The sequence below is a fragment of the Heteronotia binoei genome, chromosome 10 (assembly GCF_032191835.1).
Source record: "Heteronotia binoei isolate CCM8104 ecotype False Entrance Well chromosome 10, APGP_CSIRO_Hbin_v1, whole genome shotgun sequence".
NCBI lineage: Eukaryota > Metazoa > Chordata > Lepidosauria > Squamata > Gekkonidae > Heteronotia > Heteronotia binoei.
In genome coordinates, this window is record NC_083232.1 from 22,297,603 (window position 1) to 22,325,058 (window position 27,456).

The 27,456-nt window shown below is 46.1% G+C and overlaps 1 protein-coding gene and 1 non-coding gene across 5 annotated transcripts in view; both read right to left on the minus strand.

Annotated features, from left to right (window-relative positions):
• The window catches only part of DIP2C (disco interacting protein 2 homolog C), a 398,914-nt gene that overhangs the window by 162,660 nt on the left and 208,798 nt on the right, over positions 1-27,456 (minus strand). The gene's annotated exons all lie outside the window — the stretch shown is intronic.
• On the minus strand, positions 3,511-3,585 carry TRNAT-AGU (transfer RNA threonine (anticodon AGU)). Its single transcript has one exon. It is a non-coding gene; the product is annotated as a tRNA-Thr (tRNA).

Below are 27,456 nucleotides of genomic sequence, written 5' to 3' on the forward strand. Positions count from 1 at the left end.
TGACCACCCCTGCTACAGTCCCACTCCACCTCTTTGCAAATATTATTTAAATCATTTCAGTTTAGCTAATCTAGTCCCTTCTGTGCTTGGAAGAAAAATGCTAGAACAAAGAGAACTCAGTGGCAGTTCTGTGTACTACACTAGAATCCAGCACCACCTTAGAGACCAACAAAATTTTCAGGGCATGTGTTTCTGAGAGTCAACGCCCCCTTTGTCAGTTACCAAATGATGCTTTGACTCTCAACACCTTATACCCCCAAAATCCTGTTGGTCTCTGGAGCTACTGGACTCAAATCTAGCTGTTTTACTGCAGATCAACACAACAACCCCCTGCAACTGTACTGTAGCAGAGAAAACCACTAATCACAACTTCTGTTAGCTTCTTCAAAGGAAAGTCTACAGTAGCTTCAAGTTTCCAAGTTCCTTTGTATCCAACATTATCAGTTCTGAGTTTATCTTTCTCCTTCAGCCTCTCCATAGGTGAGTCAGAAAATAACTTTAAGGGATACAGAATCAATTGCAATGTATTTTCATATCTTGAAATGCACAATCAACCAGGATTTTTTCTACTCTGCATGGATAAATTATCTTTCTCTATAATTTCATCACAAAACCTGACAATAAAAACCAAACAGGATTCCCAAACTACATTAAAATTGGGCAGGAGGCTGAATTTCACAGGCCTGCTAGTTCGAGTCAAATATTGTCATTTTGATTTGGCTCTTCTCTTAGAAATGAATCTGCCCATCTGTATTTTTGTACCATTTTCTCTTTCCTCCTGCTGAGCCCCCCCACCAGTCCCAATTTTTTGCAACCTTGCAACGTTAGCTGCACATCAATTGGCTACAAAAAAATCATCAAAATGGTGTAAAAGAAAGAAACAACCAGTCTATGACAAAGAAAATCAGGAGGACTGAAACCAATGCAGGTGATGACGCAAAGAATCAAAAGAAACAAAAAGTTTACATATCATCCATAATACTACTCTTCTTTAAAAAGTTTGTGCAGTAGTGTGTACTAAATCCACAGCCCCTGCAATTATTTCAAATAAATAAAACTCCAAATAATTTCTACAGATTTTGCTGGCTGATTCAGCCGATTCCTGAACCTGCTACATCCTCAACCCAAAATATTCATTTTTCCACTTACCTTGAGACAAATCACTTCAGCACATCCTGTGCACTAAACACACTGCCATCCCCTAGAAACATTCCTGAACTGAAGCCAACAATTATTAAAAACTGAAATAGAGGAGTGTTGATTTTTTTTTAAGCATCAATCTAATTCCCTGAGTCAAATTGTCTAATATGTGGGAAGTCAAACGGCTAGAAGAAATTGCCCCATGAAAGAGACTCAATTCAAAATGTAAATATTCTCTATGGGGAGTGCTGTGTGGTCTCTCTTGGTTTTTTGAGCAGGGGCATTTGCATGGCACTGCTTTTATAGCCTGGATTACTGGAAAGTAAACAAAGTCCAGAGCTTAACAGGGACACTTTCCATTCGCAACGTTTATTTCGTTATTTGAAGCTTTAACGGACACTTTATGTAATGAAAGCAAATCATTTCCATTTTTGGAATTTTATGGCAGTTCATAATGTTGTTTCCTTTCCTTTCTTGCTTTATAAGGCTGGTGGGTTATCTCTGAAGCCTCGATCTCTTTACGACTCTCGGAAAGCCATCTTTTGTTTCTCCACAATTTAAGTCAAGGCTCAAGTTGACAGGGATCTGCTGCATCAGCAATTGGATACTGCTAAAGATAATTTTTTGGGGAGGAGGCTAATTCTGGGAAGAAAAAATATGCATATAAAAGCAGCATTGCCTGAAGTTTCCAAAAGGTTATGTCAGATATTGTTCTAGCAGAAGTATTCACGTTCATGCTGGACAGCTTTCAGCAATTCCAGACTGGGGGGGGGGGCAGCATTTGAGCCCCACAGTGAGTCATTTTAGTTTGTACATCGTTGATGGGCTGGCTAAGCAGGTTTCTGGGTCTGAGCAAGCTCATAATGGTCCTCATACCATCTAACTAGCCTCCCTGCACTGACTACCATCCTGATAACCAGGGACCGGGCCGACACTGTTGATAATTGACATCCAAGACATCTATGATTCCTGTCTCTCAACCTGTGAATGATGTTTATACCACCGACGACACCTTATTTCATTTTTATTTAATGGTATTGTTTAATTTTTAACCGTTTTATTGTTCGATTTTAACTGTTTTATTGTGTTGTAATCCACCCTGAGCCCATCCTGGGAAAGGGGGGACTATAAATTCGCAAAAATAAAAAAATAAAATAATACAACAGAACACACACTAACACACACACACACACTCTGTTGGAACTGAGGTTGGACTAGATGACTCTGGAGGTCCCTTCCAACTCTGTGATTCTCTGCCTAGACCAATGAAGAAAATGGGAAAGTACTAATAGGGAGAAGTTACAATAGATAATCAGGAATAGGAGCCTGTTTTCAAAGCAACTAACACAAAGAAGCATACAAAGACATTTGAGCAACATGACAGAAGAATTTAAAAGCAATTACTTGGTCCCTGCTTTAACTGAAAAGGGTTTCTGAAGGGGAAAGAGAAAGGAAGGTATAATGAAGTGACAGAGAATTCATAGCTAGTGAAACCCCATTCTTCATATCCAGTCTGACAATACAGTAACTGGACCTCATAGCACCAGCCATACTACCTCAGGTTCGTTCACTTGTTCATCTTCCAACGCTATGTACGCTGTCAAATGCCTGCAATGTCCTTCTACTCTCTACATTGGACAAACAGATCAGTCCTTACACAAAAGAATAAACGGATGTAGATCCAATATTAAAAAACCGCAACACTCAAAAGCCAGTTGGAGAGCATTTTCATCTTCCAGGTCATTTCACTGCTGACCTAAGAATAGCAGCCATCAATCAAATAAATTTCAAGGGGGGAAATTATAATTTGAGACTTGGTAAATTTGAATTCATTCACAAGATCAGAACAATGGTCCCCTCAGGGATGTGTAGGGACACGGGATTCTTATCACTCTATAGATGCTAGTTTCTGCCCCCAAGCATTTCTCCTCTGCTCTAAAATCAAGCTGATCATGATAGGCATTGTACCTTTTGCATCCTTTACAAGATTCTTTACAACACCCTCTTCTAACTAGGATGAAAGGACTCAGAGATCTCCATTCCTACTCGTGTCTGACAAAGTGGGCTTTGACTCTCCAAACTCTTTCTTTAAGATGCTCGTGGACTCAAATCTAACTGAGAATGACCCTCTGAAACTAACTCCATCCCCTTGGGGAATTTCCAAGGCCCAGTTTGGAATTTTGAGGGGAAGTATCACACGCCTTTTAAAAATATATAACTGGAGTTAAACCACTGAACATATGAAGTTGCCTTCTACTGAATCAGACCCTCGGTCCATCAAAGTCAGTGTTGTCTACTCAGACTGGTAGCAGCTCTCCAGGGTCTCAAGCTGAGGTTTTTCATGCCTATTTGCCTTGGACCCTTTTTAGTTGGAGATGCCAGGGATTGAACCTGGGACCTTCTGCTCACTAAGCAGATGCTCTACCACTGAGCCACCATCCCTCCCATTATGATGGTAAAGGTTTAATATTTATTGTCTTTCTTAATTCTTGTCAATGCCTACAAGAATCCCGACTCAGCCAAGCAACCCCAATCTCCGGAACCTTGCTACAGTCTCCAAACACCTCGATTTCCCAATTCACAGATTTGTTCACTTCTTTAAAATATATTGGTCTTAATTTTTACTATATACATCTATGACAGATAAAACTGAAATGTAGAAGAGACAGCAGAGAGAAGCTGTCCTCCAAAGTGGCCCGTGATTTACTCGCCGTAAGACATTTTGATCCCACCTGTCTTGCTGAGGACTTGAGCTGCGATACAGAACAACTTTGGGTAAAAGGCTGCTGGTCTTGTAATCTGGAGCAAGACTCCAATGCATTTAGTTCTGGTTTTTAGCAGAAACTGTTTTGTCCAGGTTCTGCCCACAAGCCCACCCCATTCATGGACAGAAGGGCTGGAAGGTTATGAGGCTTGGAAGCTATGCATGTTTCATCCAGTCCAGCATCTCTGTGATGGGCAAGGCTAAAAATACAGATGGACGAGACAAACAAGGGCAGGAAGCTTTAATTGATGAACTGGTGTGATTGACTGATTAAAATCTTAATCTCAGATTAACATTTGCCCCACTATTCATCAGTGGGGCTGGCAAGCAAGCAAACTCTTAAAGAGCACACCGGCACAGCATAAAAACGAAACAAATAGGTCAGCTTCTGAACTTTATTACAGCAAACTGCATGACAAAGAGATCTCAAAACAGACTGGCTTTCCAGCTGACATCCAGAAGTAACAGACTGTTTGTCTTCGAAAACGAAACAACAGTTTCCATTCTGATAAGAAGAGCCTCTTTTATATAATCACCTGATCCAGTCCGGAAGAAGAAGGCGACACAAAGGCATCCCAAGCTGGAGGAGGACACAAATGCACAGAATGGGAACTGCACATCTGCATTAGGCATTTATTTATTTATATCCTGTTTTCTGTGCCCAGCGGGAACCCCAAGCAACTCAGAACATCCTTCTCCCCTCCTGCATTTTCTCACAACAGCAACCCTTTGCAGTAGGTTAGGCTGAAAAAACATGATTGGTCCAAAGCCACCCACTGAACTTCCATGGTAGAAGGGGGGATTGAAACCTGGGTCCCCCAGGATCCCAGTCCAACACTCTATCCACTTTGCCATGCAAATGGCAAAAAGCATTGGTAATGAGACAGGAAACCTAGGTCTTGATTCAGTCCAAGTGGATGCATTGCCTTGAAATTTGTTATCAGCTGCAATTCAACAGTCTGCCTTTCTAATCTCCCTTTGAAATTCCTCTGCAAGAGCACTGCTACTCATCCGCCTGGACTTAATTGATAGATTAATAGGACAGACAGACTTACATTCTAGTTGTATCTGAAGAAGTGAGCAGTAACTTACGGAAACACCTGCCGCAAATTTTGTTAGCCTTTAAGGTGCTATTGGACTCTTGCTCTTTTCTACTGCTACAAGAAGACTAAGAAGATGATGATATTGGATTTATATCCTGCCGTATACTCTGAATCTCAGAGTCTGAGAGTGGCTCACAATCTCCTTTACCCCCCCCCCCCCGCACAACAAACACCCTGTGAGGTAGGTGGGGCTGAGAAAGCTCTTACAGCAGTTGCCCTTTCAAGGACAACTCCTACGAGAGCCATGGCTGACCCAAGACCATTTCAGCAGCTGCAAGTGGAAGAAAAAGAAGAAGACTGCAGATTTATACTATGCCCTTCTCTCTGAATCACTCACAGCGGCTTACAATCTCCTATATCTTCTCCCCCCACAACAGACACCCCGTGAGGTGGGTGGGGCTGAGTGGGCGCTCACAGTAGCTGCCCTTTCAAGGACAACTCCTACGAGAGCTATGGCTGACCCAAGGTCATTCCAGCAGCTGCAAGTGGAGGAGTGGGGAATTAAACCCGGTTCTCCCAAATGAGAGTCCGCGCACTTAACCACTACACCAAACTGGCTCTCATACCAAACTGGCTTTTTTGGAAGACTAACACAGCTACCCAGTTTGATCCATCACAGTTAATGCTGGTACTCTCCATTCACCACTGGTAAGGCAAGAAAGAAGGCAGAACCAGAACCTGGGAGTACCTCATCAGACCATTGGCCAGAACAAACATGGCTTCTCTTATGTTCTTATGTTAACATGATCACTGAGGGGAAGAGCTGAATGGAGGAAGCACGTATGTGTGCAAAAATTCCATCCTGCAGCCAGATCTCTGTGGTTAGGAGACAGGTGCAACAACTCCAGTCCTGAGAAGTCCTGCAAAAACAACTGTTGATTTTCTACCCATCAAAGATAATAGGTTTGGAAAGCCAAAAAAGCAAGATGAATACAGATCCAATCACCATCGTGGTTTCATGTGGACTTCCTAAAGTTCAAAAATCAGGGCAGACCCAATTTATTCTAGCTTAATAAAAAGATGGAAATGTGAAGTGATAATTAAAGCACAGCAAACAAAAGCAACAAAATGTAATGTGCTGAACTGATCCACAGCATGGATTAGCCCAACGTGAAAGCAATTTCCTCTTTAACAGAAAATAAATGGAAATCAAACCCAAGCTTGTAAGTGCTTGCAAGCAGCCACCTCAGCACCGTGCTTAAAATAAGGTTTCATCCCCTTCCCAAGTGCAATGAAGTTTCATGACTGCAGATATCTGCATTTTGAATTTTTTTCAAATGCCCCCCCCCCAAAAAAAAGCAAGAGGTCTGTATCTAAAAATCTAGTGGAAATTCCCCATTATGCAAATAGAATGAAGCTGTTTTCTTCTTTCACAGCCTTGTATGATTGTTTTCTCAGCATACTTTATGGCTATATTTTGTTCCCTAACCTACTATTGTGTTCTTGTTCCAGTTCCAAGACAATTGTTGAAATTCCTGTTTTCAGAACATTGCCAAGACAATAACAGGAAGTCTCCTGTAACTTATTATTGATATCATTTTCTCCTCCCCTCCCCTCCCCCCCCCATCTTGCTTCCATGCCATATAGATCAATCAAAGATGGCACGTGTGTGGAATATTTACGCAAATTAACATAGAATAATGGAAGGGGTATGCTGCAAAATGGTGTTTCCACACACTTTACAAACTCTAGATAGGTAATTAAAGTGAAAGGTGCTTTGACATCTATGACGTGTGAAGAAAACCATGAAGCTGATGCAAAGATGGCAGCACACAATAAAATATGAACTGATAATTCCCCTCACCCCCCGACACATATCTTTTTAAATAGAAAATGTAAAGCAGTGTTGGGTTACGTGTGAATACTCATTTCTCTAAAGACAAAGTCACACAATATGACCTCTAGATCAGAAATTATCAGATGAGGGACTCCCCTTTATCCTCCAGGTTTCAGCATAGGACCCAATGAATTGGAAGCACCTAGAATCAGTCACGTAACAGAAAGAGGAGGGTGCCAGATTTATAAGCAGTATCAAAGTCAGGACCATGAACAGACCAGTGGCTGATTCACATGAAGCACTCGTCTCTCCCACATGGCCACCACAGGTCTTGCCATTCTGATGTTTTCTGGGAACTTAATTCAGGCATGCATGGGCCCGTGAGGTACGCACTGGCAACTGGTGGGAGGTGGGGGAGACATCAGCAGGAGAACTAAGCCTAGGTCTGCATTGCCAACAACATAGTGACATCACAACATAGTGACATCACAACATAGTGACATCACAAAGAATCATAGAGTTGGAAGGGACCTCCAGAATCATCTAGTCCAGGGGTGGCCAGACTGTGGCTCTTTCAAACATATTGCGTGGCCCTCGAAGCCCCCACTGCCCCATTGGCCTGTTTGGAGAAGGCATTTCTCTCTTTAAATCACTTCTCCAAGCCAAGCCAAACAGTGGCTTGGAGAATGCATTTAAAGTTAAATTTGCTTTCTTTCCCCTCCTCTTCCCATCTATCTTCCTTCCTTCCTTCCTTCCTTCCTTCCTTCCTTCCTTCCTTCCTTCCTTCCTTCCTTCCTTCCTTCCTTCCTCCCTCCCTCCCTCCCTCCCTCCCAGCAAGTCTGGCCACCCATGATCTAGTCCAACCCCCTGCACAATGCAGGAAAGTCCCAAGTACCTCCCCACTACAAACACCTCCAACGACCCCTGTTCCCTGCTCAGAGGACAGCAAAAGCCCTCCAGGATCTCTTGCCAAACTGGCCTGGAGAATAACTGCTGCCTGACCACGAGAACTAAGCACTGATGCAATCCTTCCTGCCCTCCTTCTCACGATCTGCCTAAGTTCACAGAACCAGCACTGCTGTCAGGTGGCCATCTAGTCTCTGTTTACTTCAGAGGCTTCATGGATGGATACAACTGATACAACAATATCAAAGATGTGTTTTGCAGAACCACAGAGAAAAACCCAATGGGGTACACGTTCTCCAAGCAATGTAAATAAATGGCAGTCTCAAAAGCATCAGTCTCTGGACAGCATATCTGCTCTATTTCTTATCTAATGTAACAGGAATGTTTACTTTACACCAGAGTATAATCCTAAATTACAGGACTCTAATTTGAAAGTAAAGGATTCAAAGAAGCCATGGCTGGCACTGCAGGTAATGAGATTTTTTTCCCCCACCTTGACACATTGTGTTTCATGTCACTTTGCTACTAAATTATTTAGTGCATATTTTAAAGAAAAATCTAGCTATTGCAAAATACTAAGCTGCAGATGACCTACTTATCCTGTGTTCTCAAACCTGGACAGGGGGAACAACATCATCAAAAATGATGTAGTTAGATCCTACCTGAACATCTCAAGGATGTAGTTAGATCCTACCTGAATGTCTTAAAGGTATAAAATTTATGTATGCCAGAAAATAGATATGTATACCAAGATGTACCCCACTTCAGTAAAAACCTTTTTCCAGTGTGGCATTTATTAGCTTTCCCAAGGGAATGAAAATTAATTCTTTAGGAAATATCTATTTGCCAGGAGTCTTCTATTTGAACTGCTTAATGGGCTGAGGTTGTCACTCGGTGTAATTTGATAGCTACAGAAACGTAGGAGTGATATTTAGCACTAATATATTTATTTAACGTATTTAACATGTTTGCATCCCACCTATCTGTGCTCGCAAGGAAGACAGAAATATTAAAAGAACCAACTTCATGGCAATAAGACAGACACATCATCTATGAGAGCGGCAGAACAGAGATGGTGGTGGTGGGAAAAACTATCAAGTCATAGCCAACTGACGGTGACCCCATGGGGTTTTCAAGCCAAGAGATGTTCAAAGGTTGGCTGCTGCTTGCCTCCACATCATGATCCTGGTCTTCCTTGGAGATCTCCCATCCAAATAGTGACCAGGGCTGACCCTGCTGAGCTTCTGAAGTCTGACTAGGCTGAGATATCCAGGTAGGGTTGCCAATCCCCCAGTTTGGAGGCCCTCCTGCTGCTTCAAGGTCATCAGAAAGCGGGGGGGGGGGGGGGAATGTTTGCTGGGCACTCCATTATTCCCTATGGAGACTGATTCTGGGTATCTGAGGGCTGTCTTTTGAGGTAGAGGCACCAAATTTGCAGCATAGCATCCGATGTCTCTCCTCAAAAAATCTTCCAAGTTTCAAAAAGATTGGACCAGGGGGTCCAATTCTATGACCCCCAAAAGAAAGTGCCCTATCTTTCATTATTTCCAATGGAGAGAAAGCATTTAAAAGGTGTGCAGTCCCTTTAAATGTGATGGCCAGAGCTCCCTTTGGAGTTCAATTATGCTTGTCACAACCTTGCTCCTGGCTCCACCCCTGAAGTCTCCTGGCTCCACCCCCAAAGTTCCCAGATATTTCTTGAATTGGACTTGGCAACCCTATATCCAGGTCAGGGTTAGACAGTCTTAGCTTTCTAAGTCCACTGAAGTCAATAGTGTCTCTCTGCTTTGGAGACTACTGCTGTCCAGCATTACTTTACATTTTACTCTGATTCCGTGCACCCAAAGGCAGCAAACTGAGTTCTCCTTCCTTCGTCAGCACTGTGGCTAAAAGATGACCTGATTAGTCAGAAGTCCACAGTTCAAGACCTGCTTCTGCGATGAACTCTCTAGGTCAAGGGTGAAAAATGCGGCCCGCTGACCGGTTCAGGCCCACAGAGGCCTCCAATCAGGCCCTCCAGCAACTGGCTGTCTTCTGCTTCATTTTCCCTTGCTTGCTTTTTTTGGTCGCCATTTTGTGTTTCTCCTCAGATAAGAGAGTAGCAAAGCAGCCTTTCCCTCTCCCCGCTCCCTTTTCCCAGAGGGAGGAGCAGCCTCAGCCAATGAGGGAGCTTGGCTCTATAGCTCTGCTGGCTGATTAAGTTTGCCAGGCTCAATTAATCACCCTGCAGAGCTACTGAGACAAGCCTCTCTTCCTTCTAATGAATGGCTGAGGCTCCTCCCTCCTCCTCCTGCCCTGCGGAAGGAAAGAAAGAGCCAGAGCTTCCTTAGCCAATCCCCACCATCAGGAAAGCTACAAAGAGTGCTTTTAAGACTAGCAACGTTTTAGTGAAGGTATGAGCTTTTTGCCTTGCTACAGAAAGAGAGAGAGAGAGAGTGTGTGTTTTGTTGGGCTTGTTATGGGTGTAACTGGGTTCCCCTCCTCTTTTTCACTGTACTCATGCCCTCCAGTCTTGCTCAGTAGGAAAGCATGTGAACTATTTAGAAGAGAAATATCAGCATTAGGCTGAGAGTGTGTTCCACCCCTGGTTCCCCAGCAAATTTTCCTTAATTTTTCTTTCACATTTTTCTTTGATTGGGGGTCTTGAATTTAGACTTCCCAGATAGTTGGCTGACACTGACCTGTCTCTCTGTTCTTGTAGTTGTTTTTTGGGGGGAAGTTGTATTTTTTTTAACTGTAGTCATTTTTCTGGGGAAAATTATAATTTTGTAGACAAGCATATAGCCCTCAGTATGTGTCATGGTGCCTTCACATGTTCTTGACTAGTACGTGAAGCAACTTCTGTACAAGAGCTCACAGTGCCCAGCTGCTTCATGTTCCTCTGGGTCTTAGGCTCAAAGCATTGACCATGAGATGTCTGTAATGAATGTCAATGAATCAAAAGTAGGTTTGCAACTTACAGATATGCACACCTGAACAGCACATATTCAAGACTGGTACAGCACAGACATTGTCTGCAGTTTTTGATGCAGTAATTCATAGCAAGAGGTGACATTTATCAGAGACTGTAAAACAAATATTGCAAGTGTGCTAATATTTTAAGCATGTTTTATTTTAAGTTAAAAAAATATCTTTAATTGTGTGTCTGTGCCCTTTATAAAGTGTATATGTCCGCTACCTGGCGTTACATTTTATGATGCACATGTCCCAGCCCAACAAGGTCTCATTTATGTCAAATCCGGCCCTCATAACAAACGAGTTTGACACTCCTGCTCTAGATGGCCTTGGGCAAGCTGGTTCACCTCATCCCTTGATGGCTGGAGTGATACAGTGGCAGGAGTGCAGCACTAGGATCTAGGAGCCCCAGACCTGAATAATTTCATACTGTGTGAATCCAGTGGGCTGCGTGTCAAGAATGCAGGAATCACAGAAGTAGCCCCTGGCAAGGTTAATTAGTCCTTTAATAAGTAGATTTCAGAGCCATTCCAGGCTTTCTAATTTTGAGGTCACTAAGTAGTTTCTAATGGGAGTGAACCCACAGATTACAGGTCCTTGTGCAAGGTTCTTTTCTATTGCATCTAAAGTTCGCAGCAACGATATATTATTTTCTGAAGTCAATTTTTAATTGCTATTTTATATACCCTATTTCCTACTGTTATCTTATGAGATATTTGAATATGTTGTAAGTATTTTAGCTTTTGTAAAAAATTTTGTGTGTGCTGGTCATTGACCATATTAAAATCAAATTAACAAAGTAGCCCTGTGGTCTTCGGCACATTTATTTGAGTACACAAAAAGGGAAGGCTAAGGTTGCGGAGGGCAGATGTTAATGTGTGCATCTTTGACAGATTAGGCCTATCAAAGTTCCAGACTTGGCAGTGCAATCCTTAGCAGAGTCACCCTCTTCTAAACCCAAGGATTAAAATGGTGTTTGAATAGTGTAACTTAGTTAGCAAAGCACTGTTGGTGTCCTGAGTCTGATGCCAAGTGGGATAGTTCTAGTTGTGATAAATTCAACTGGAACCAGTGTAAAAGTGAACTATATATGATAACCACTGGAAGCAGTGAAACTCTCACACAAAGCATGTAAATATGCGTTTGTAGTGAAAATTGAATAAAAACAGAACTAAGGAACATTGAATACTCAATACTTGAAATTTTCCCAGTCTCTAAACAGTCTTTAAGAATTATGACCTCTTCAAAGTAGACTTAGTGAAGATGTGGGTGAAGTCTTTAATTTCTTAGTGTTCCACTCACGGTGGTACGGAGAGAGTAAGGAACCGCTTTTGAAAGGAATCCTCACGGTTTCGCTTGTCAGTTCTTCCTCAGCCTCTTTCTCCCAACGTTACACGGAGCCACAGCTCTACTCTTTACGACATGGATCAACACATGCTCTGATCTGCTGCTGCTGGCTCTGCTACCAGTTCTAGTTGAGCTCGTCAGAAAAGCTCGTAAAGCACTGGAAGCCAGTGTCTGTGTCAGCACACAAGGTCTTTTCTCTGCTTTTCAACTTCCAAACTTCTAAAATTAATCAACGGTTTGGGAAAGACAATTATGTGCTGGTTTCTTCTCTACTTGAGAGTATCTGCTGATCACTGCTCTCTGTTGTTTGTTGCTAGAATGCTTATATAATCGGTTTTGATTTGTAGCCTGAAAAGTTGGTTCCTGTGCTCTAAATCAGCATACAGAGCAATACCCCCCCAACTGGAACCAACTATCACTGCATTCATCTGCCATGTGAGACTTTAATTAAAGTCATCTAAGCTTTATTTGAACCACCAATAGCCTGGTCTTTATGGTATTTTACTTATCATTCATATAGTACTATCAATGTTAATGCCAAGAAGATCAAACCTCATGGCTTGATGATACAGGGAATATGGTTTAAGTGCAGGGCCTTTTTTTTGTAGCAGGAACTCCTTTGCATATTAGGCTACACTCCTCTGATGTAGCCAATCCTCCAAGAGCTTACAGTAGGCCCTGTAAGAAGAGTCCTGTAAGTTCTTGGAGGATTGGCTACACATGGGGGGACCAGCCTAATATGCAAAGGAGTTCCTGTTACAAAAAAGCCCTGGTTTTAGTGGCAGAGTACCTAGTTTATTATATGCAAATGGTTCTGGACAGGAAAACAGGAAGCAAGTGATGGCAAAGACCCTTCTCTGCCCAAGATCTGCAAATGTTATCATAGTAGTTTTTATTTGGCTTAATTAATCTGTATTATGTCGTTTATAGCTTGTAAAAACTAAGAACATTAAATAAAATGTGTTATATATAAAAAAAAAGCAGACCTTGCAGCATACAGAGACTAAGGTTCTGCCTTGGCAGAAAGCGGCTTTATGTGTGCATAAGACAAGTCCCTGATCCAAGAAACTTACAATCCCAAAATTCTGTTTTTTTGTAGGGCTGCCCACTCAAGGTTAGGAAAGTCTTGGAGATTTGAGGGAGGATTCTGGGAAGGAGAGGGATCTCAGCACGATATGGAACCACTGAATCCACCATTCAAAGTTGCTGTTTGCTTCCCTGGTCTTGTGTCTGAAGATCTGTTGTTCTGGGAGATGGCCAGGCCCCAGCTGGAAGTTGGCAACACCCTACTAGTTTGTATGCAGGGGTGTAATTCTAGCAGGAGCTCCTTTGCATATTAGGCCACACACCTCTGATATAGCCAATCCTCCAAGAGCTTACAAGGCTCTTTTTTGTAAGCTCATGGAGGATTGGCTATATCAGAGGTGTGTGGCCTAATATGCAAAGGAGCTCCTGCTGGAATTCCACCCCTGTTTGTACATTGTTTCCTTCTAGAAGGGGGGAAACTTAAATCAGGCATCCCAAGGAATTTTAAGACTGTGAGACCAATCCCTCTCACCCTTCCATCCTCCCCATTTATTATTCAAAACAAAATTCACCTTCTGCATCCTGGTGAATACTCCCGGAATACTGCACCTCTGTGATAGAAAACCCACGCACACTCACAACGCTTTAGGTTTATTTTCTATGTTCATTTTCTATATGAAACCCACCAGGCACAAAAGTCTTTTCCAGACCAGACGCTCTTGGCTCACCGCAAAGGGTGAAAGTTCACTTTGGCAAAGCTCTTCTCCCATGAAGTACACCCGGAGAAAGGAAAACAAATGATCTCGGCAATAAAGCAGCATAAAGAGAACGTGTGTAAGGCAATTCGTCACTGTCGCATCTTAATCCCCACGGTCCCATTCTCATTATGGCTTTCGTTGCTGGAATAGTGACCTCAACACCCATTATGTGCTCTCCTCTGCGGTTCAGCATGCTTGGCTGCCACCTAGGTCAATAATTCAAATGACAAACCCCCGGCATGGAATCCAAGACACTTGCTCACGCATTGCTATTCTCCATGCTGCCCACTCACAACTACTAATTTGACACTTTCACGCTAAGGTCTGATATAAAACTTCCCTGATGCAAGGGAGGAAAATACATTTATGGAGAAGAGCCATGTTCTGCTCTTCCACCGCCTCTCCCTTTCTGCTGGGCTAAGAAACAGGTTCGCCACGTTTCCTAGAAGATCGCAACCAATGTTATTAAGCCCGCACCATTTGGAGCGGATCAATGGGGGATGACTAGGGGTGCAAGACTCCGGGGTCCCAGGTAGTGTTCCCTCTAAGAGAGCCAGTTTGGTGTAGTGGTTAAGTGTGCGGACTTTTATCTGGGAGAACCAGGTTTGATTCCCCACTCCTCTACTTGCAGCTGCTGGAATGGCCTTGGGTCAGTCATAGCTCTCGCAGAGCTGTCCTTGAAAGGTTAGCTTCTGTGAGAGCTCTCTCAGCCCCACCTACCTCCCAAGGTGTGGGGGAGGAAGGTAAAGGAGATTGTAATGGACACGGTGATAAATAAAGTCTTGATGGACATGGTGATGAATAAAGGGCATGGAACTTGTTTCTCACACCAGCTTGCAAGCTGATAGCAAAAGAATACAGAGAGGGCAGGCACAAAGTCACCAATATTCCATAGTCCTTTATTATGACATTGCATGGGTATTTATAAGGCTGGAGTCAAGAGGGGTATGAACTAGGCATTGACAGTGGCTGCAGTTAGACTTCCTGGAACCATTTATGAAAGACAGAACCTTTGCTGGCTTAGTACAAATGCAAAGAGGTTATATTAATTACATCCTTCAATGCAGGGTCTGCTTACATTTTGTTCTGTACTTCAAAACTATTTTTGTGTCTCCGAGCAAACAATGCAAAGCCTAGGCACACAGCCAGTGATAAGACAAGTGTGAGCACACTCACTGTGCCAAAGCAAACACCACTTGTTCTGGGGGGCCACAAAGAAAGCCGCCCCCCCCCCCATGGTGCTCTCCCCTGAAAACTACAGTCACTCTTGTCCCAGTTCTCTATTCTTCTATTAGCTTATGATCAATTTATTTTTTTAATTTGCATCTTCAGCCATGAAGGGTTTTTCATCTAGAGCAGTCATAGCTTGACAGATGTGAAATTAAATTCTCTGAAATTTGTTGGTGAACAAAAGGATGTGAAATGGTTTCTAAAGCAAGGCCTTTCAGCTCTGCATGTCCCCTACGAGTTCGCACACTTTGGCAGGCTTAAGCTTTTCTTCTCTTCATAATATTTTTTAGAGCTTGTGTTAGAGATGGCCAGGCTACTGCTGTAGATGTTTGTGATCCTCCAAGCCCATCTTGGCTAACTCATAAGGTCCAGTGCAGACTGTAAGCCACATAAACCGGGTTTTGCAAATTGAGAACCAGCCTCAGAAATGCACTTCTGTCCCAGTCCAACCTGCCGTCTCTGGAGTAATTCTCTTGTTTCCATTCACAATGGTTTTGTATTATTGTACATACAGAGGTCACATAGTTGTTAAAATAACTAGGTTATCCTGTATGCGCATTAAGTCCCACTGAAATATAGTTTGATTCCAATGGCACCTTTAAGATCAACAAAGTTTTATTTTGTGTTCATCCACACTTCTTCAGACCAACAGTTATCCTCCTGAAATATAGTACTTTTAGCATCCTTTTCATATGCATCTAATAACCTTCTCCCACAGAAGTATTCAAACTTCCAAACTGTTATTTATTCTCCCCCTCGGTGTTTCCTTTTAATTTAACTTGCCTATTTAAGAAACACCGAGTGATAACAAATACAAATTATCTTTGAGTGATTATTCAGTCGTAATGTTATCATGATAATTAGCAAAAATTGAATGTTCTTTCTGCAGTCTTCCCTGAGTCCACAATACCTATTATATTCTAAACAGAGAAAGCAATCAGCAAGTCTGTCATTTCTGCAAAGCTAATGAAATTTTATAAGTAATGCCACTGTTTTTTTTTCATGTACTACACTTTGGACACAAATATAATGAAATATAATCACTAGCACAGAATGAAGACCTATCTTCAACTTTGAACAGAATGAAGACCTATCTTCAACTTTAGAAAGATGTGGAGCCACATAGGGAACATGATACAACCATATCATAAAAAATGCAGGGGGGGGGGGACTATGAAACATTCAAGCTCTGTTGATGCTAGGCAGGTATAGACTGAGGGGACTAAGGGGGAAACTACAGGGAATCTCATGTACCGATGGGATATGCAAAGCAGTTCCTGCTACAAAAAAAAGCCATGATGATAGACAGGCAGACAGACAGACAGATTTAGATAGATTAGATGGATCGATTGGATTGGATCGATCGATAGACGGACAGACAGACAGATTACAGTAGATCCTGTAAGCTCTTGGAGAGTTGGCTACCTCAGTGGTGTGTGGCCTAATATGCAAAGGAGTTCCTGCTACAAAAAAAGCCACACACACACATATACACACAAACATATATACACACACACATACATATACATATGTATAGTTTATGCACCTCTGTTTAAATGACTCCATTTTATTTTAGGAAAGCAAGCACCTCTGTTATTGATTTGTCAGTCCAATTACGGCTGAAGCAAAACAAAGTCCTCTTTGCCACTCATCTTTGATCACAGACTTTCGAAGTGTAAACTCTGTACTTTTCTCCATGATCATTTCTGATCACATAGTTTTATCTGCTTCAGCAGCCTAATCATTGTTCCATGTGTAACTTCCCTTGTTGACTTGCACTTCTAACTTCATCTACTAAAAATACTTTTCTCTCGACTGCACTGTGTTTACAAAAGGAAATATAAGTTTTAGTAACTCACTAATTCTTACCTTTCACAAGCTCTGGCTATGAATGTCAACTAGATGCTTGGAGTCTTGTCCACCTTGACAGAGATTCTGAGCAAAAGCTGGTGGTCTATAACCAGAACTCACTGGCTTCAACTGGAAGCATATTTGGAAGGAAGGTCCAAAGATTTTAATCGGACTTCCCTCCTAAAACAAGTACTAGGAAGGAAGTCCTGTTAAGACCAATGGGCCTGGCTTCCAACTAGCCAAATTTAGGTTGGAGTTAATCCATTACAGCCAACGATGAAAGCTTCAGAATTAGGGAGGGGAGGGGAGAAGAGAGCTGAACGGCAACAAACCATGAGTAATAGTAAAAATAAACATAAAGTTGGAGTAAACTGTCAATATTGCTGAACTTTTCTAACACACTTCAAGTTGTCATACAAAAGATTGGGCACTATAAACAATAAGAGTTCTTAAAAACAGAGTCCGTAATGCATTTATAAAACCAGTTGAGTTTGACTCATAGAATTAGTAGGGTTCCCAAGTCCAATTCAAGAAATATCTGGGGACTTTGGGGGTGGAGCCAGGAGACTTTGGGGGTGGAGCCAGGAGACATTAGAGGTGGAGCCAAGATCAAGGCTGTGACAAGCATAATTGAACTCCAAAGGGAGTTCTGGCCATCACATTTAAAGGGACGGCACACCTTTTCAATGCCTGCCTTCCATAGGAAATTATGAAGGATAGGAGCACCTGCTTTTGGGGCTCATAGAATTGGACCCCCTGGTCCAATCTTTTTGAAACTTGGGAGGAATTTTGGGGAGAGACACTAGATGCTGTACTGAAAATTTGGTGCCTCTACCCCAAAAAACAGCCCTCCCAGAGTCCCAGATACCTGCAGATCAATTCTTCATTATTTCCTATGAGAATAAGTCTCTATAGGGAATTATAGAGTTCCCAGCAGACATTTCCCTCCCCTCCCCCCGCTTTCTGACGACCCTGAAGCGGGAGGAGGGTCTCCAAACCGGGGGATCCCCTGCCCCCACCTGGGGATTGGCAACCCTAAGAATTAGTGAAGGAGAACATATCCTTCTACTCTGGGGCACCACTCCTCCATCAGCACATGGCGAGTCATGCTAGTGTGTAACAAGTGACAGAGATAAAGAAGCGAAAGATCCCCCAGGGCTTTGGAAATCTCTCTCCCCCAGACATCAATGGTACTTAGGGTTGCCAAATCCCCCACAGGGGACCGTTTTCCTCCCAAATTGCTAGAGTGTCCGGGGAAAACCACAGAGTTTTCCTGGATGCTCCTAGAGCTCCCAGTGCACATTGCCGCCAGTGCAATGCCATCACTTCCGAGTGATGTCATCATGATGGTGATGTCGGGGGAGGATCCCCCTGCCAGCCCAATGTGAGCTGGCAGGTTGGGAACCTCCAGGGTGGGAGAATCCCACCTGACCCAGGAACTTGGCAGCCCTAATGGTTCTGCATTCAAAAGGAGTGACTACGCCCCCCCCTCCGGCCTGGTGCTGGTTGTGGTCTGGAATGCATTCCTGAAGATTTGGGGGTGGAGCCTGGGGAGGATGGGATTTAGGGAGGAGAGGAACCTCATTGGGGTATAATGTCGTAGAATTTGCCCTTCAAGGCAGTCATTTTCTCCAGGAAAATTGATATATGTAGTCTGGGAATCAGTTGTATTTCCAGAAGATCTTCAGGCAGTACCTGGATTAGTCTCTAGAAAACAGTACTGTACCCTTCTTAGCTCCTTGCCATTGCTTCCCCCTTTCCCCCTGCCAACAAAGGGCTGCCAATCTCCAGTTGGGGACAGGGGAACCCCCGGTTTGGAGGCCCTCCGCTTCAGGGGTATCAGAAATCACCAGGGCGGGGGGGGGGAGGGGAATCTCTACTGGACACTCCATTGTATCCTATGGAGGTCAGTTCCCATATGGTATAATGGGAACTGGGTAACTGGGGCTCAGGGCGGCTGTTTTTTGAGGTAGAGGCATCAAATTTTCAGCATAGCATCTGGTGCCTCTTCTCAAAATACCCAGCCAATACCCAGCCAGTCGCCACATGAAGCTTCACCAAGCGCAGAGCAACATAGATGACAAAGCACTGAAAAATGTTTGCTGAGCCTGAGAAATACACTTTATTCATTCACAAGGACTTAAAAATACATGAAAACATAACTTAGCTATGGCTGGCTGGCTCCGTTTAATAAACTAAACCAGCTGATTTGCTATTTGAAGAGGTCAGCCCATTACCTAGGTTTAAGTTCTGCAATTATCAATTTATCATCTTGTGTGCATACGTAACTTTGTAGAATACCTTCGGAAATAATGTTGGGGGAGGGCAACAAAATTCATTCCGATTCCTTGCTACAGACAAATCTCTTTGAATTAATGAGGTTATCTGTTTTAAAATATTCATTTGTGGGGAATCAGAATGGTAAACAAAGGCTACAAAAATTTAGAAATGTTCAACACGACTAGGATTTAACAGCTGAAAAAACTACCACTGCCCCAAGCCTGAGCAAACAGAAGGGAGTGACTCGGCGTACATCAAAAGCTTCTTAATTCCATTTTGGGTATGTCCATATCGTTGTCAATCTACTATGGAAAAAGCACTTATCCGTATGTGTATTTAAAATAAAAGGAAATATCAGTATTATTTTTTTTTGCCTCCGACCTTCTCTCATCATAATGGAAAGCACTGAAAGGGTCATTATTTACCATCAATATTTTATGCAGAAATTGGAGTTCTTAAGGTCCGACTATTAGCTAAACAAATGTGAAGCCGGAGTTAAAAATAACGCTGCAGGCACCATTAAAAGAAAGGCACACCCTTCTAAGAAATCTTTCGCCAAAATATAATGAAGTAAAGTCATGTTGCATCCTGCATGGAGAATGGGGGGGGGGGGAATGCCAAACATCAATAAAAGGAAACCCTTGGGATCTACTAACACTGTGTTGATGGGAAATTAATGGGCCGTGTATACACCACCTCTCAGCTGTAAAGCCCAAGACATCAAAGTAAAGCAGGCACAATCCCACCAGGACCTATGAAAGCTCCACCAACTTGAAAGAAGAGGTTCGTGGTTGAGCCCTTCTGGACGGATCGGTTTGTAGTGCGGCAAATGCAGTCGATACTCATTATTGGCTGTGATCCAAGGGGCTTTGCTTTTGTGGAGAGCACTCCTCTGCAGCTATTTACCAAAACTGTGTTATCATTCCTGGGAGAATTCCATCCAGTTCCCAGCTGATTGGTTCACTGAGATTTGAGAGTTGTCAGCAACACGGTTGCCACAAAGAGGCACCACTGCTGACAAGTGGAGCCATCCCCCGTTTCCACGCTGAGTTTTGGCCCAACCAGCCTATAAATCGAACCAGGGGTGGAATTCTAGGAAGAAGAAGAAGAATTGCAGATTTATACCCCGCCCTCCTCTCTGAATCAGAGACTCAGAGCAGCTTACGATCTCCCATGACTTCTCCCCCCACAACAGACACCCTGTGAGGTGGGTGAGGCTGAGAGGGTTCTCACAGCAGCTGCCTTTTCAAGGACAACTCAGTGACAGCTATGGCTAACCCAAGGCCATTCCAGCAGCTGCAAGTGGAGGAGTGGGGAATCAAACCCAGTTCTCCCAGATAAGAGTCCGCACACTTAACCACTACACCAAACTGCCTCTCAAGGAGCTCTTTTGCATAGTAGGCCATGCACCCCTGATGTAGCCAATCCAAGAGCTTACAAGGCTCTTCTTACAGGGCCTACTGTAAGCTCTTGGAGGATTGGCTACATCAGGGGTGTGTGGCCTAATATGCAAAGAGGCTCCTGCTAGAATTCCACCCCTGAACTGAACCCACACAGGAGCTGAAAGAGGTTCAGCTCAAGACAACAGTGAAGACACTGGCACAATTTGCTGATTAGATGAAAGTGACAAAGGACTCACTGTGCTTTACCACAGCACTGGAGTCTTGATGGGTTGGAAGTTCTTCTTGATGGGCTGATGGGTTGGAAGTTCTTCATAAATAGGAAGTACCTGGGGATCTCCTGCTATTACCATTGATCTCCAAGTGACCAAGATAAGTTCCCTTTGAGGGTGGATTCCACAGCATTATACCCTACTGAGGTCCTTCCCCTTCCAAAATCCTGCCCACCCCTGGCTCTACCCCCAAATCTCCAGGTATTTCTCAGCTCACAGCTGGCAATCCTATACACACCTTGGGTCTTCAGACCAAGTCAGCCTTAGGTCCTGAACCCCATGTTGCCAATATACTAAGGAGTTCCTACAACAGCTCTTTCTCATGCAATTGGCTGTTATTTGCATTGTCCATACAGCATCTCGTGTGCTGTTCCTCTTTCTATACCACTTCCTGGTTTTCTCCACCAATGCAATTACCTCATTAAGGTTCAACCACTAAGTAAACAAGGACCTTACTGCAGCCGATGTAAGCCAAAGCCTCTTTTTTTTTTCCCTAGACAATGTTCCCCTGCCCCTTCAGAAAATGAGATTTCATTTTTACAGATGGGGAAGGAAGTGGATATTTGCCATGGCATTACTGCACATCTACTTTACTAACTTCCAGGGCTTTTTTTGTAGCAGAACTCCTTTGCATATTAATTAGGCTACACCCCCTTGATGTAGCCAATCCAAGAGCTTACAGTAAGCTCTTGAAGGTATTGTCTCAGTGGTTTTCCTTGCCTTTTGTTTTATTCTGGGGTGGATAGTAGATGTGGCTGCATAAGTGCAACTGAACAATCGTACAATTCCAGGATGCATGTGTGTACCAAGAATGGGTAAGGATTATTTTTGGAACAAGGAATGACAAAAGTAAAATTAAATGTAACAAAAGTGTTGATGCAGAGCCAGCCTAAAGATTCACAAATCCACATTGAGATTAGTTTCAGGTGAGTAGCTATGTACAGTAGAAAAACAACATTCGAGCCCAGCAACCTTAGAAGACCACCTTCTTAGAACACCTTAGTATTTTTCAAGGGTACAAGCTTTCCTGAGTCAAAGATCACTTCATCAATATGTGACAAAGTAAACTCTGACTCATGAAAACTTGGGGAAAAATTTTTTGTTGGTCTTTAAGGTGCTACCGATATTAATCACAGCAAATCCACATTAAATAATCTAGTTAACCTGTTCTGAATTTCTCTCTTTAAGTCACTTCTCTAGAGAGCCAGTTTGACATTTTCAGTGAGTTATCTACCACGACTCCAAGATCTCTCTCTTGGTCAGTCTCTGCCAGTTCACAACCCATCAACTTGTATTTGTAGCTGGGATTCTTGGCCCCAATGTGCATTACTTTGCACTTGGCCACATTGAACCGCATCTGCCACGTTGACGCCCACTCACCCAGCCTCAACAGATCCCTTTGGAGTGCCTCACAATCCTCTCTGGTTCTCACCACTGTTAACAATTTAGTGTCATCTGCAAACTTGGCCACTTCACTGCTCACTCACAACTCTAAATCATTTATGAACAAGTTAAAGAGCATGGGACCCAGTACTGAGCCCTGCGGCACCCCACTGCTTACCATCCTCCACTGCGAAGACTGCCCATTTACATTCACTCTCTGCTTCCTATTAATTAGCCAGTTTTTGATCCACAAGAGGACCTGTCCTTTTATTCCATGACTCTCGAGCTTTTTAAGGAGCCTTTGATAAGGAACTTTATCAAAAGCTTTCTGGAAGTCAAGGTAACATCATCTATTGGGTCTCCTTTGTCCACATGTTTGTTCACCCCCTCAAAGAAATGTAACAGGTTAGTGAGGCAAGATCTTCCCTTACAGAACCCATGCTGAGTCTTCCTCAATAACTCGTGTTCATCAATGTGCCTACTCATTCTGTCTTTGATAATGGTTTCTACCAACTTTCCCGGTATTGAAGTCAGACTGACTGGTCTGTAATTTCCCGGATCTCCTCTGGAACCCTTTTTAAAGCCCTCAATCCAGATGATATGTAATTCTGCACCACAACTGGTTTTACCAATGGTTAGCCTGTGTACCAGTTTCAGTGGGTAGTTGGGTTGGTCTACAGTAAAACAGCTAGAGCTTAGGTAAAGGTAGTCCGCTGTGCAAGCACCGGTAGTTTCCGACTCTGGGGTGACATCGCATCAAGATGTTTTCAAGGCTGAGTCAACCTTGAGCTGGCTGAACCCAGCTTCCGCCGGGATCAAACTCAGGTCGTGAGGAGAGAGCTCAGACTGCAGCTTTATCACTCTGCGCCATGGGGCTCTTAAAAGGTAAAGGTAGTCGCCTGTGCAAGCACCAGTCATTTTCGACTCTGAGGTGGCTTCGCATCACAATGTTTTCACGGCAGACATTTTACAGAGTGGTTTGCCATTGCCTTGCCCAGTCATCTACACTTTCCCCCCAGCAAACTGGGGACTCATTTTACCGACCTCAGAAGGATGGAAGGCTGAGTCAACCTTGAGCTGGCTACCTGAACCTAGCTTCTGCCGGGATCGAACTCAGGTCGTGAGCAGAGCTTAGGACTGTAGTACTGCAGCTTTATCACTCTACACCACAGGGCTGCTGAAAGATCATACCCCCCCCTCAAAAAAAAATTGTGTTGGTCTTCAAGGTAGGGTGGCCAGACCGTCCCGGTCTCCCGGGACATTCCCGGTTCTGGCCACCCAATCCCGGCTCCCGGGCTGCCTATACCGGGACCATTAAAGGTCCCGGTTTAGGCAGCCCCGGAGCCGGTGGGCCGTGGGCGCCGGCGGGGAAGGCGGCGAGTGAGGGAGGGAGCGTCCCTGCGCCTGCGCAGGGCCCCTGCGCAGGCGCAGGGACGCTCCCTCCCTCACTCGCCGCCTTCCCCGCCCGCGCGTGGGGCCCGGCGGCAGTGGTGGAGGCCTCTCCGTGGCCTCCGCTGGTCGCTGGAAGCCCTCCAGAGACCAGCGGAGGCCGCAGGGAGGCCGCGGGGCACCCGGCGCTGGTCCCGGAAGGCCTTCCAGAGCCTCTGGAAGGCCTTCCGGGACCAGCGCCGGCCAGCGAAGGCTTCCCCGCGGCCTCCGCTGGTCCCTGGAGGCCCTCCAGAGTCTCTGGAGGGCCTCCAGGGACCAGCGGAGGCCGCGGGGCACCCGGCGCTGGTCCCGGAAGGCCTTCCAGAGCCTCTGGAAGGCCTTCCGGGACCAGCGCCGGCCAGCACCTTCCCAGCTGCGCCGGCTTCGCCCGCGATTAAGCTGGGGGCCGTCTTTGCCCCCGCGGAAGAAGCGAGGAACAGCTTGGCTTCTTGAGCTGTCCTATAGGGGGTGGGCGTGGTCAGGGCTTTATAAGCCCTGGCTCCGCCCAGAGTGTCCGTCTTCTTCGCTGGCTCTCTGAGGGAGAGCCTGGGTCGTTGCTCGGTGGGAGCGGAGGCCTTTGAGCGAGGAGACGTCGTTGGATCGGTGGAGCGGCACGGAGACAGGACGGCTTTGTCGGCTGTTGATCGCGCTTGCTTTGAGGAGCCGGTCTTTGTGGTTTGGTGACGGGGGGAGGTGGTTAGCCTGCACTGAGTCTGCTTCGGGGTAACGGGGGCTGCTGGGTCGGAGGTGATCGTTCTTCTGGCCACGGCGCGTGCGAGGGCCACTTTTGGCAGGCCCAGGGCGCGAGCGGCGGCTGTTTGGTCGGGGCGGCTTTTGGGCCTCTGGTGAGCCTCGTGCGCTGCACGAGTCGCGCGCGGCGGCCATTTTAGGGCAAGCGTCAAGCGCGGCTGGGCATCTCTTTGGCGGGGCTCGCCCCCCCCCCCTTTTTTAGCTTCTAATTAGTGGGTTACCTCCCGGGGTGCGGCCTACAGCGCAAGCGGCGGCTAATTCCTTAATTTTCGGCGGGGCCCTACAGCGCGAGCGGCGGCTGATTCCAGGGGGGCCTTAGGCATCGGGTTGAGCTTCGTGCTCCACTAGGTGCGCGCGGCGGCCATCTTGGTCGAGCCGCGTGCTCTGGGGGGATTGCCTGTTGCTGGGCGGCCATTTTAGGGCCCGGCTGAGTTCTTCGGGCGGCCATTTTGGGGCTCATAGGCTGAACATTTTGGGGGGTTGCCATCTTGGCGTGACGGTGGTTAGGCTGGTTACGCTAGGTGGGGGTGGCAAGCAGTTTTGGGTTTCCTCACCTGGCATTTTTGGGGCAGCGCTGAAGGTGCATTGCCTGGGAGTTCAGCATTATCAATTTTGGGGAGCTGCCTTTTGAGTTTTTCCCAGATTCTTGGAGGCCGGGGTGGTAGCCATAATAGTTGGTCAGCATGACGCCTAGAAAGGGTTTGGGGAAGGCTAAGGGCAAACAGCCTGCTCGCCCGCCCAGGGCCCGTGGAGGGCAACCTGGGCCTGATGCTGGGCAGATTTCGGGGGAGCAGGTTAGGTTGGCCATCATCCAGCAGCTGGAGGCTTTGGAGCAGCAGAGGGTAGCTGCAGGGGCCCCTATTTGGCAGGGTCGCCGCCGCGCTTCCGAGCGGTCAAAGCGGCCCATGTTTGAAGCGGAGATGCTGGCCCGTTTGTCTGCGTTGCAGGGTGGCGGAGCTGTACCTGATCCTCCACAGCAGTTGGATGACGATGAAGATCCTGGTGAGGGCCCGTCGGGGGCGCAGTCCACTGGTGGCGGCTCAGGGGACGGGGTGCCTAGGACTCCGGATGGTGCAGGATCTTCTTTGGATGGGGGTAAGTCTTTTGGGCAACAGACACCACATTGGCCATGGGGACCGGTGCAGACGCCACCCCTCCCCCCAGTGATGGGGGGAGGGGTTTGGGGCGGTGGGCAACATGGGGCATCCGCTGTTTCTTGGGATTCGGGGTCCCCTTGGGCTTGGGCCCTGCAGAGTCCTGCTGTTCAGGGGCATGGTTCAGGGGCGGCTGGCTTGAGTAGCCCTGTTCTGCAGACACCGGCCCAGCAGGCTGTCCCGTCCACCTCTGCGGTGGCGACGGTGGCACCCACGCCAGGGGTTTTGCCGTGGGGTGGGCAGCATTATGCTCAGTGGCAAGGGATGTGGCCCAGGGGGCCTGGCGGTGGGTGGTTTTACCCCCCCGTTCCTTACGCTAATATACCATGCCACGCGCTCCCCTTTGGCGACACTTCGCTGCCATTGGGTGATCACCTAACGAGCGCCACGCGTGACAAAATTTTGCGTGGCGAGTTCGTTGATGTGTTCAGCCTCCTGTATCGTGAGCTCGAAAAGAAAAACAAGGATGAGCTCGACGAAAAGGAGAAAGAAAAAATGAAGCGCAGGAAGGTGGATAGAACCTGGGCAAATTGGTTGCCGGGGTTTCTAATTTATGCGGGTGTCATCGCCCGGGCTCAGCCAGCAAGGGCCGCCGCCCTGTTTCAATACATGGATATAGTGTATAGGGCTTATTCGGACTTCGTAGGTGCAGCTTGGCTGCAATATGACGAAGCTTTCCGAATGAGGGCGGCAGTTAATCCAGGGTTGCCTTGGGATCAAGTCAGCCAACAGCTCTGGTTGCAGCTGATGTCGCCGGCTAAGCCGAATACGGGAGACAGGTCCGACAGCGGACATTTGGTTCACAAGCAGCTGCAGACTACAGGGGCCCGCCCAGCGGCGGGCCAGCCGGTTCAAACCCGGATGCTTTGTTGGGAGTTCGCTTCGAAAGGAGCGTGCCCTAGGAAGCCTTGTAGGTTCAAACATGAGTGCCCGCTCTGCAGCGGGCCTCATGCTATGTCTGCATGCAGCAGAGCAAAGCCCAGGGGAGGGGGCAAGCGTCCCGGCGGTGGCAGTGCAGGGCAGCAGCCTCCTGGTAAAGGGTCCCAGCCCCATTCGGCTGAGGGTACTCACTAAGCTTTTGAGGAGGTACCCACGTAAGGCCGACGGGCAGTATTTGAGCGACGGGTTTGCATTTGGTTTTAGGATCCCATTTCAGGGGCCTAGGGCCCCTTATTTGGCGTCCAACCTCAGGTCTGTAATTGGTCTCGAGCATATTGTTCGAGCTAAGATCGGCAAGGAGTGCGAAGAGGGCAGAGTCCTTGGCCCTTTCGACACTCCTCCTGTCCCGGCGTTGAGGGTTTCCCCTTTGGGAGTGGTGCCAAAGAAAGCACCCGGGGAGTACCGGCTCATACACCATTTGTCCTACCCCAAAGGGGCGTCGGTTAACGACGCTATTCCAGAGGAGTTATGTTCGGTTAGGTACACTTCCTTTGACCAGGCGGTCAAGGTTGTGCGCGGTTGTGGGGTGGGGGCGGAGATGGCGAAATGCGACATTAAGTCGGCATTTCGCCTCTTGCCAGTCCACCCCGATGATTTTGAGCTCCTGGGATTTTGTTTTGAGGGCAGATTCTATATGGATCGTGCCCTTCCCATGGGGTGCTCTATATCATGCGCTGCCTTTGAGCGATTTAGTTCCTTCTTGGAGTGGGCACTGCGGGACAGGACTGGGTGTTCGGCCACTGCGCATTACCTTGATGACTACCTTTTCGTGGGTCCTCCGGGTACTGGGCAGTGTGGCAGGTTGCTATGTGCCTTCCAGGGGCTGGCCGACGAGCTGGGGGTGCCCCTGGCACACGAGAAGACGGAAGGGCCCTGTGAGGTGCTTACCTTTCTGGGTATCGAGCTGGATACGCTCAACCAGTCTTCTCGACTGCCAGAGGCGAAGGTAACCGACCTCAAGGCCAGGTTGGCTACACTGATGGCTAGGCGCAA